The sequence below is a fragment of the Hipposideros armiger genome, unplaced genomic scaffold, assembly GCF_001890085.2.
Source record: "Hipposideros armiger isolate ML-2016 unplaced genomic scaffold, ASM189008v1 scaffold_293, whole genome shotgun sequence".
NCBI lineage: Eukaryota > Metazoa > Chordata > Mammalia > Chiroptera > Hipposideridae > Hipposideros > Hipposideros armiger.
Genome location: NW_017731643.1, coordinates 1,590,398 through 1,600,904, shown reverse-complemented (window position 1 = coordinate 1,600,904; position 10,507 = coordinate 1,590,398). Strand labels below are relative to the sequence as shown.

Sequence of the window (10,507 nt, the reverse complement as noted above, 5' to 3'; positions counted from 1 at the left end):
TTAGAATTACTAGATGAAGAAATTAAATCAGTTATTCTAGCTATAATCCCTATGTCCAAGAAGATAGAGGAAAGCATGGGCATGTTAAGGAGATCTGGAAGATATAATAAGTAAGACTAAATTGAACTTTTAGACATGACAAGTACCTTAAATGGGATTAACAGATTAGACATAGAAATTATTAGTAAATTTAAACACCCACAATGGAAAATATCTAAAATGAAGCAGAGAGAAAAATGACTGGGGGTGGGAGTGGGGGAGAAAAGAGCTATGAGAGAATCTCAAGTGCCCTAATATTTATAATACTAATCTCTAAAAGGAGAAAACAGAAATATTTGAAAAACTAATGACCAATTTTTTTCCAAATTTCATGACAACTACAAGCCCACAATCCAAAAAAGTCAGTAAACCTCAAAGGACAAGAAACATGAAGAAACTCCACCAAAATACATCAAAATCAAAGGACAAACAGAAAATCTTAAAATAGCACCCTGCACAGGGGAACAAAGGTAATGACAGGATACTTGAAAATCATGCAAGCTATAAAAGAATGAAACAACATATTTTAAATTCTGAAAGAAATTAAGCTTTTATAACATGCCATCATTGGCAACCTGTAAAAAGTAATTGACAAAGTTTTAACTCCTCCTTGTTTTAGATAGGCAGAGCAAGAATACTGTGCTGGCTGTCAATGAAAATACCGTTCATTTTCTTGATAAAGCACATGGATTATGTCACTCTCCTCAAAACCCTTCAATGACTCCCTACTGCATATTAAAATCAACACCCTCAGCCACGGGCAATCTGGCAGTCCCAGACTATTTTTAGTGTTTTCTCCCAAAACCATTCCTTCATCAGTTTGCTATTGCCAAGCGATTTCATTCTTTTATACTGTTCCTTCCTTCCATCTCCATCTGCCAAAGCCCATCATTCAAGGACTAGATTCCCAGTGTGGTCTGGGCAGATCCACCCTCTCCTATTTAATCTCATCTCTGAGATCACTCCTTCCCACCTTTGTGTTAGCAATCCTAAATGTAGTTTTTGAAACTCATTAATTGTGGTTGCTTGTCTTCTTCACTATAATATAAATTCCTAAAAGGCAAAAATCGTTATCTTATTCCTGTGAATTCTAGGGGATCAAAATGCCTTGCAACATGCAGTAAATTAGGATAGCAATATAGTAGCAGGGACAGGAATAGATATGTTAAACAATAAAATCAATTAAAAAAAAATCAATATTCTTAGAACCTAACAAAACAACCAAATTAAAAAATGGCTTAAGACCTTAAAAGATACCTCAATAAATAAGATATACAGATACAAATACTCATAAGCACCTGAAAGATGCTCCACATGATGTCATCAGGGAAATGCAAATTAAAACAATGACATACCACTGCACACCTATTCAAATGGCCAAAATCCAGAGCCCTGACAACACCAAATGCTGATGAAGATGTGGAGCAACAGGAACTCTCGTTCAGTGCTGGTGGGGATGCAAAATAGTACAGCCACTTTGGAAGACAGTTTAGCGATTTGTTACAAAACTAAACATCCTCTTACCATAGGATCAAAAAATCACACTCCTTGGTATTTATCCAAAGAAGCTGAAAATTTATGTCTACACCAAAACTGCACATGAATGTATATAACAGCTTTACTTTTGTCAAAACCTGGAAACAACCAAGATATCCTTCAGTAGGTTTATGAGTAAATAGGTACATCCATATAATGGATATTTATTCAGTGCTTTAAAAAAAGTTATCAAGCCATGAAAAGTCATGGAGGAAACTTAAATGCATATGACTAAGTGAAAGAAGCCATCTGAAAAGGCTACATACTACATGATTCCAACTATATGACAATTCTAGAAAAGGCAAAACTGTGGAGACAGGAGAAAAGATCAGTGGTTGCCAGGAGTTAGCAGAGAGGGAGGGATGAACAGGCAGAGCACAGAGGATTTCTAGGGCAATAAAACTACTCTGAATGACACTATAATGGTGGCTATACATCATTATACATCTGTCCAAACCCATAGAAGGTACATCACCAAGAGTGAACTGTAATGTACACTATGGACTTTGGATGATAATGATATAAGTTCATCAATTAATTGTTCCGCTCTGTGATGGTGATAATGGGGGAAGCTACCCATGCATGAGTGGAAGCAGGGAAGCGGTATACTGGAAATGTTGATACCTTCCACTCAACTTTGCTGTGAACCTTAAACTGTTCTAAAAAATAAAGTCTATTAAAAAGAAAAAACTCAATATTGGGACCAACTTATTTTTAAGTATACTACACTGTTTCAGTGTTAAAAAGCAAACAAAATTGACAAAACTACTAGGAAAGATACTAACATAGAATACCATAAATCAATTGTGTGAAATACACACATCCTCAAAAGCAGGTGAATTCCACTACAGAAAATAAAGCTCTCATCTATTCAATAATTATACTGCAACATATACTGAGAAAACATTTCTACAAAACATTTTCTACGCATTTTACTTTTTCTTTTTGAATGAAAAAGACAAAGAATTATACGATTTAAATGTAAACTACCAGTGGATCCAGAAACTTTCAACCTTTTAGCAGTTCTTTCAAACTTAATTCAAACATTTATTAATCACCAACTACTTTTAACACATTGTATTGGGTAGGGACTATAGAGGCAAAAAGATGACTTATTTCCTGACCTCAGGAGTTTACATTCTAGGAGATACATAACTGTTAAGACTATAAGACAAATAAACGCTACAACAGACGTATACATCATGCTGTGAGATCCCAGGGAAGAAGTGGAATAAAGAGAAAGGAAAGGCTGCATAGAAAAGATGGCATTTAAGCTAAGTAGGATTTGAAATTTAAGAGCGTAAAAAAGGCAGAGTAGGCACTCCAGGTGGAAGGACATGAGCAAAAAAACATCAAAGTACATCTTCAAGAAAATGCGCCCAGGACTGGAGACAATTGTGGATGTGCTGAAGCATAAATCTGTGAATAGTTGAGGCTGGAGAGTAGAACAGCCTTATTGTAGAGGCTGTTGTCCTAATCTGGGGCAGTGAGACTTCATTCTGAAAAAAGAATGAGTTCCTGAAAATTTTCTTGGTTAGGAAAGAAAGAAACAATGTTTTGTGTCCATCATAAAATTGCTGTATAACAATCCTAAAAAATAATTAAAAAATAATAATTTTTCCTGTCTTGCGAATCGGTGACACTTTAGTACTAGCTTATTTAAAAAATCAGTATCAGGGCAGCCGGTCAGCTCAGGTGGTGCAGTGCTCATAACACCAAAATTGCCAGTTCGATACCCCCATGGGCCACTCACTGAGTTGCGCCCTCCACAACTAGATGAAACAACTACTTGACTTGGAGCTGATGGGTCCTGGAAAAACACTGTTCACCAATATAAAAATTTTTAAAAATCAGTATCAAAAACTACACTGCGGAGAGAATGTAGATTTTCCATAGCGTTCAACACAGAGCATCTCTCAAACATTAACTTGAGCTGGGCTTGTCATTCCTGGTCAAATCCTCCAAAATAAGTAAACCTAGCCTAATTTCTTCTCTCCTCATAGACCCAATCAGTGCAAGTTCACGAAAAAGGGTTCCTAAAATCTCCTGGCTCCTTAGAATCTCTCTGAGAATAAAACGAAGTTTAGAGTTTCCGTAGGACCCAGACCCAGCCAGGCTCTTTAAAATTATTTCAAACTGCCTATTAAAAAAAAAAAAAAGATAGCAGCTAATATGAACCTCGTTGGCTTTTAGAACAAATTAACCACTAACCGCCAACACCCCCCATCCGCCCCCAAAACAGTCAACCAGTAACAAAAATAACCGTCCTCAAGTTTCCCGGTGGGAGAAGCCAGGCAAATTAATACCCATTCCAAGGTGTACGGTTCTTTTAAATCTCTTTTTTCTGACCAATTCACCGCACCTTTCAAATCTCGAGTCAAACTTCTTCCCCGCCCTGGACTCGCCCGAGCCAAGCTCAGGCATGTGGAGCGCGGCCCCACAACGTGAAGACCGACCCAAAATACCGTCAGGTTCCCGAGGAAGGCCCGCCAAGGTCTCAACCGCACCGGAGAACAGCAGGGAAGAGGCGCGGCGGTCGAGGCCGGCCCCGGGAGGCTGAGGACCCGACTGCCAGCGCGGAAGTGGCGGGGGGTGGACCCCAAGCGCTTCTCCGCCGCCATGTGCCGCCGCTCCACAGAAATGGTTACATAACTCTCCCCGGAGCCCGGAGCCCGAAGCACGCCGTACCCACTAACGCCTCGCGTTCGCCCCGCTCCGTCCCGATCCGCGGGCCGGGACACCGCCGCTCGCCGGGCGGGTATAAGGCCGGCTTAGGCCCGGCACGATGGCCCCGCAGGCGTAACGCAGCGGGGGAAACCGAGCCGCCGCTCAGGGCCCAGGCCGCGCAGGCCCAGCCCTCTCCTTCCCTTGCTGAACCGACCTACCGGAGAAGGACCGGTGACCCAAACGCCGCGGCCGCCGAGTCCAGTAAGTCGCTAGGCAAACACGAGCTCCTCCCGCACAGCTCCGTCACAGTATCTCCCGGGAGACACGGTCGCTAGACGCAGAACGCGCACGCAGAACGCGCACACCTCCGCCGCGCGGATGCGGCTTCGAGCCTCGCGGATGCGGCTTCGAGCCTTGCGGGCCGCGCTGCGAGCCTCGCGGGCCGCCGCCTGCCACCTCCTTGGCCACCTCAAATCCACAGTGCCCCGAAAGTGCCTTCGCCGGCCTCAGGCCGGCTGATCGCTCAGCGACTGAAATGCAGACGCTGCCCGCGCCGCGGTTCCGGGCCCTCCACCCTGCGACTCTGCCTCCGCCGCTCGGACAGCGCCGGCCCTGCTTTGCGCATTACCCTGAGCAGACAGACCGAGTCCCACACGCTGGAGGAGAGGAGGGGAGCGAAGGGGGAAGGTGCACAGGGAGGGGAGCTGGAAAAGCGATCGCTGCGCGAGGACCTGAGTTCTCGCGAGTGTTCTGGCCTTGGACGCCACCGCCGCGGGAATTTTCAAACTCCGCGTGAAAGAAGGTGGCGGAAGAAAAGGGAGGAAAGGGAAGCAGGCTCCTTCATGCACAGAAAATGGGATCTCCCTGCTTCCAACAAGCTGAGGGGGAGAAAGACTACGAATCCCACAATGCCTTGCGCGTTTAGTTGCTCAGGCGGCCCGACCCGTGGGCGCGGCGCGGTGTCGGGAATGGTAGTCTTTGTCTGAGGTCGTGTCAGCCGGGCCCTTCCCGCCTGCGGATCCCACGGGGGTGCCGCCTGTGGAGAGAGTCGCCACTTTATCATCTGGCCCCGCTTGCTGGCGGCAAATGATAATTTTTGTCCTCATGGCAGCCCTGTTTGCTCTCGGTGTTTTTCGTTTTCTGTGCTCCTACTTTTGGTGCCTGGGGTCGTCTTTTGCATCAAAATTTTATCCCAAATCAGTGTTACTTTTTGGTCACCCTGGGGTTTCATGGTAGAATTCTTTTTTGTTGTATCTTTGAAGCTAGCCTCAGTAGCAAACAAGTTTCAAACAAATAGATGTGGAATATGTCCGTAAGCAATAGTAAATACCAAATAAAAGGATCATAACGTCAAGTAGAGGGAGGATTCTAGGAGGCCCCTCCGCCCCCCCCCTTTTTTTTTAATCAAGAAAGTTTATATTTTTCTGTTACCCTTTCCCATATGATTTTTGAGATATGCTGCCTTTTAGAAATGTAATTTCCTTTTCTTCTTTAATTTTTGTTTCTTTATTGGCAGCAACCTCTAAACATAACATATTTGCAAAAGGTACTGGACTTAGTTAAGGCAGAGAGTAGTTAAAACAGGTTTTGGTTGTTTGTCTTATTTTAAATAGACCTCTTCAAATAGGAACTACTCCTCTACCAGATGTTCTGATTTATGTCCTTGGTTCCCATTCTAAAACCTCCTTTGGCACCATTTTATGTTCAGTCCATGCATATGTATTTGGTAGTCCAAAGACACAGAGTTTTCAATTCAGGTATGCGGCCAGTGAGCTGTGTGATGTCAGAAGAATTAAATGACCTCTCTGGGCTAAAGTTACCAGATCTGTAGAGCAAGGGTAACTGGATTAGAGGATCTGCTGATTCATTACACAAACATTTGTTAACTTTGCTCTAACGGCCCTGTCAGTTGTAAAATTCAAAAATCTATGTCATCATAATATCCAGATTAATTGACTTTGTAAATGATCTTCCAGACTTTAATTGTTCCTTCATCATTACCAACAATGGTTTCTTATGATTGTCTATAATCTGGATGAACCCTGTCTGTCCTATTTTATTTCCCTACATAGTTTCTGAGAATCGTTTCTTCACTCTCTTCCAAACATGTTTTTGCCTTTTAGTGTCTCTCTGCCTCCTCTCCCCTTATCTAAATCTTAATATTCCTCAGGATCCAGCCCAAGCCTCTTCTCTCTCCCAAATCTTCCCTCCAGCTTCAGCCTACATTAATCACTAGGAATTTGCTCTGAAAATATGCTGTTATTTAATGTCTGTTTCCCTTTTTGCCTCTGACTCCATCCACCCACCACCCCACCTCCCAGCTACACTGAGAGCACAGACTGTATCTTATACTTTTTAAAAATGCTTGTTTCATAACTTCCAGCTTTTTCATTTTAATTGCTTTGTAAACTGAATTTCCACATTTAAGCTCTTGTTCAGCTCTTTTCCTCCTCTTTCATTTAACTAAGCTTATGCCAAATTAATTTCATCTTAAGAGATGTTAATAAGTGTTCAATGAAAAAAGCATCTGGGTTTGGTTGTCAAGCAAGTTTGGGGAAAAGCCAATGAAATAAAATTAAAAATGTCTTTTATGTAATACTTCAATGCATGTAACATGCTTGGCATTTCCCAAAGTTACTTGACCATAGAATGAATTCATTTAGGCTTGTGGAACATCTTACCTCATTAGTGTTCACAGAATGGACTTCGGTAAACACTGCTTCAAAGCTTTCGTTTACTGGAGGAAGCATTGTGTAGTGAAAAGAACCAGACAAACTTGGCTTTGAATCCTTTTTCAATATATTCTAGCAACATGACTATAATCAAATTATTTCACTCTCTCAGCCTGTTTTCTCATCGAGTAAGAAAGGATACTACTACTTACTTTCCTTACAGAGCTGTTGCAAAGATTAAAGGGGGAAGTATGTGCCCACCCCGGACTTCATTCCCTTTCTACCTATACGGTCATTAGTTATTTTGGTAAAAAGGCCTAGAAAAGAATGACTAGTGTGGATTCTCTAGCTTCCATCTGGAATGTTCTATTCAAGAGGCAATATTTCAATATCAATCCATCATCCTGGGAGTAAGCTGTCAGCCACCTGATTTCAGAGAATTTAGAGCCTCATTGAAATGTTCTGAATTAGATCTCATTTGTTTTGCAAAATAACGGAAAAAACCCCCGATATTTTAACAACAAAATGGAGCTTATCTGTCTCAGAGAGTCAATGCCTCTGTCCTAACAGCTCCATTTTCATCATTTTTGTAGAAATTATTGGTTATAGCAAGCAGTGCCCCACCCTTGATTTTCCCACTTGACAGTAAGTTTGGTGAATGAAGTCATGTTTTCTTGTTCCCCATTTCATTTCCAGTGATGGTATAGTGGCCAACACATAAACAAGTGCTAAAATAATTGTTCAGTGAATGAGTATATATGTATTGATTTCACCATCCAAAGCAAAATATACAATATTAGATTAAAAGGGACCCTAGAGATAGTCTAGGAGGCTAACCACCTCATTTTATAGATAAGGAAACAGATTGGCAAATGATTTGCCACAAATATTTTGGGGTAGATTTTATTTGTTTTGATTTAAAAAAATAGATATTAAATCAAATCTTTAGTTTCTAAAGAAAAGAATATAAATATTTTTCTATCATTAAAAATAGTCTGTATACACTTGAAAAATTGTTTTTCATGAGTGGTACAGAAAAACAAAGCCATAGATATCCTTTCTTTCTCTGAACATGCAATATTTGTAATAAACATGGTACCACCATTAATCTCTTCTTAAACATTGTTTCCCTTTCCACCTCTCCCTTTCTTTTACACCTTCCTCTTCCAAAGTTACTTCTAAAAATCTGTATATTTTAACTAAAACTATCACAGTTATGATTTCTGTGTTCCTTAACCCCAAAGAATACCATTAACGATGAATCTTGGAATTCTGCTAGGCATAGCTATAGGCTATGTACTTACATATCATTGCATTTTTTTTTTAACTTTTAGGTCCTCAAAGTTCATGGTTGCCTTGAAAAATTGTTATGCTAGATTCCAGAGCGTTCCAGTAATAGTTTACTACTTTTAATCTATGGTGTTGCAAGTATTATTATTGCTCATGAGTCATAAATCTCTCACTTGATTGAAGCTCCCTGCCTCTAAGGAAACCACATAAGAAAAGTTGGCTCTGCAGAATTGGAAAGTGATAGAAATGAGAACTGTCAAGTCTGATATTCCAGTGAGGGAATAGGTCACCATTTCAATAAACATTTTGTGCCTAGTTTATTAGATCGATTCTCAGCCATATTTTTTCTCGTGAATGTTTTTTAATCCCATTGACCTTATTATGACCTATATTAACTGTGAGGTTTTGCATGGTGCTTTAAATTTTCAAACATTGTAAAATATTAGTCAAAACAATGTCTCTACATGGTTTAAATTATAAACTGTGGGAATTTTTTCCTTTTACCTTTTCTGATCTTTACTCCTCCTTGGGTCTTCGTATGATTTCTTAATAAACTTCAGGTAGATTTGTTGAATTTGATTAAGAGAAAAGCGTAGGTGACGTGGTATCAATTTTTCACCGTGAAATGTTTGAAAATTGAAACAAGATGTTAACAAGGATGCCCTAAGTAGAATGCCTAGAATAAAGTTCAGCACATCCTAGAGCATCTCCTGAAAATAAGTTTAAATGGCGAAGATCTTTAGAGTTTACAAGTGCATTATTTATTAGCAGACCACATAATTCCCATCTAGTGATGAAAACAATATAGAATTTTAATGAAACCAAAATTGTATCCTTAAGACTCTTAAGTCATAATTCTCAGGTAGTATTTTTCAGTACAGTTTTATTTTGTTTCAGTTCTCTAGTCACCTGTTTGTTCACCCATTAAATATTCATTGAATGGTTTTAATGAGCTAGCTACTACTCAAGGCTTCAGGGATACAAAGTTTGATAAGACCATTATCTGTGTGCCTCAGCAATGCTATCAGAACATCATAATTAAATGAAAAATTACTTTGTTTTTGAAATATTTTTATAAAATCTCCTTTAAAATCAAAGAGAGCTACAACCATTTCTTAAGTATCTCATTGGTAATTATAATAATACTCAGTGTCCTAATCAGTCATAGGAATATTCTAGTTTCACTCTCTGGTTTTAGTCACGGCATTTATTCACTCCAATTGGTTGGGTCACAGACTTATTTCCCACCAGTTGGACAAAAGTCACTTTTAAAGAAGGCCTGCCACTTTAATGTTTGGAGTGGTTTTGAATGACAGCTCTATAATCTCTCAGATTTCTTTTGTTTTTCTGATTCTGCATTCTCCTATTATAAAGGGGTCTAATTTTAAAGTTAGGTAACTACCCTTCATCATCTTTGTCACAGATAATGAACATGAAAGTTTAATACCCTTGGCAACTTTCAGTTATTAAATATCATACAGTGTTTTGGTTAAATGAGTGAATAACCAAACATACCTTTGCTACACATGTTCCGCACAGCACTTAAATTTTTGTCTCTTGTAAGGAGGTTTTTACTTTCTCTGGTGATGGCTACTGTAATTAATTATGCAATCTTTTAATCTTATCTCAGACAAACACACATTGCCTCATCAGTGGAGCAGCTTTTGGAAAGGAGACACTTGATAAATCTTTAGTAAATAAGACTGGGGAGGTATCTTGTCAGAGGGGGTCGACAGTGGAACAATCTTAACCTCCCTAAAAGAAGGGTGGGAAGTGAATCACCAGAACCACAGAGTAAGAATTGTCGTCTTCTGAGGTTATAGTTCAAATTTATAGTTCAAAAATTAGAAAACATGATCCAGAGTCTTTCCGTTTGAAGATCAAGAAGATTTCAGAGAGTAAAATACAGTTCCACTAATTCTATAAGACTTAGATGGTGTCATGTTGCACAAACATGAAAGAAAAAGTGATGTGTGAAAAATGGCTTTGGCAGACTTGGATGTAATTCTAGCTATTTGAAAACCATTTGTTTTATAGAAGAAGTCTCAGTAAGCCACGCAATGACAAGTTGCAGGCCGATTCCTAAAGAACCAAATGCTTCTTTTTAACGTAATTTAACTAGACTCATTGCTTTCCTTTTTTGTTCTTGCTGGTACACTTCAAACCTGCATTTTGTTAACTTCTTGCAGGAGAGGAGGTCTGAAAAAGTAGCTCCCGACTTCAAGTCAGCCTTGACACACACCCCCCACCCCACCCCCCCGCAAACTTTTAAGACAGAAGAGCCGCCAGGGGTCAGCAAACTG

The 10,507-nt window shown here is 40.0% G+C and overlaps 1 protein-coding gene across 2 annotated transcripts in view; it reads right to left on the bottom strand.

The window, feature by feature from the left end:
- The window catches only part of AHCTF1 (AT-hook containing transcription factor 1), an 80,575-nt gene extending 75,993 nt beyond the window's left edge, over positions 1–4,582 (bottom strand). Inside the window, exon 1 of one of the 2 annotated variants that reach the window (XM_019659042.1) lies at positions 4,461–4,582. The gene's annotated coding sequence lies outside the window, so the exon portion shown is untranslated. Of the gene's footprint in view, positions 1–3,937; positions 4,029–4,460 lie in introns of those variants that run through there. The other variant, XM_019659043.1, reaches the window with a different exon arrangement.
- Positions 4,583–10,507: the final 5,925 nt, after the last annotated feature.